Source organism: Octopus bimaculoides, chromosome 11 (assembly GCF_001194135.2).
Source record: "Octopus bimaculoides isolate UCB-OBI-ISO-001 chromosome 11, ASM119413v2, whole genome shotgun sequence".
NCBI classification, from domain to species: Eukaryota; Metazoa; Mollusca; class Cephalopoda; order Octopoda; family Octopodidae; genus Octopus; species Octopus bimaculoides.
The window spans coordinates 10,137,837-10,139,003 of record NC_068991.1 but is presented as its reverse complement, the minus strand read 5'-3'; the positions used below and the strand labels follow the sequence as shown (position 1 = coordinate 10,139,003).

Sequence of the window (1,167 nt, the reverse complement as noted above, 5' to 3'; positions counted from 1 at the left end):
AGAGAGAGAGAGAGAGAGAGAGATCTTTCAGTTTCTTTCTATTAAATCCACTCACATGGCTTTGGTAGGTTTGGGGTAGCAGACACTTGTCCAAGTTGTCACACAGAGGGACTGAACCTTCAGCCATGTGGTTAAGAAGCACATTTCTTAACTACACAACCACACCTGCACACACACACACACACACACACACACACATGCCTGTATAAAGATGGAAATGGGTGCACCTAGAGGTGTTTGATCAACAGAACTAGCTACTCATTAAATGATAGTATAGGTGGGTGAGTATTCCTCAGACATGGAGATCTGTAACACACTCTTCAGACAGTCATTACAATCTTTTATTCTTCTATTCTTTTAATGGTTTCAGTCATAGGACTGCTGCCATGCTGGAGCACTGCCTTAAAATGTACACATTTACACACTCACACACTTGCACTCATACACACAAACACACGCATACAAATGTACTCTCTCTCTCTCATACACACACACACACACATATGTACTCTGTGTCATACACACACACATACACACACACACAGAAGCACACATGCATGTAGACAAATACAAATGTAAACATACACATGCACTCCTTCTTTCTCTTGCTTTCTCTCTCTCTCTCACACACACACACACACATACACAAGTGCTTTCTCTTTCTCACATAGACATATATAAGCACACACATAAACACAGACGTGTATGTACACAAATACAAATTCACACACTCATACAAATGTACTCTTTCATACGTACACACACAAACACACACACACACACACACTGACTATAAAGAGCTTCTAATGGCATATTGTAAATAGCATATTTAATACCGTTTCTGGGGGGAATGTACAGGAAGGAAGGAAAATGGGAATGATGAGAGTGGAGAACGGGTGGGTAACAAGGATGGCCATAGAAATGATGAGAGAAGAAGAAGGAGAAGAGAGTGCAACTGGAAGGAAGGAAATGAGGGGCGGAAGGATATTGTTTAACTACAAGAAGAGTTACATGAAATATATGAGCTGACACCTGTGTGTAGGTCAGTATGACCTCTGTGCAATTCTGTTTCTGTATGTTGCTATCTACTTATATAAATACCTACAAACAGGTGTGTGTGTATGTATGTATATATATATATATATATATATATATATATATATATAT

At 39.2% G+C, this 1,167-nt stretch overlaps 1 protein-coding gene across 1 annotated transcript in view; it reads left to right on the top strand.

Annotated features, from left to right (window-relative positions):
* The window catches only part of LOC106870489 (dynein axonemal heavy chain 12), a 262,917-nt gene that overhangs the window by 134,710 nt on the left and 127,040 nt on the right, over positions 1–1,167 (top strand). The window lies entirely within an intron of this gene.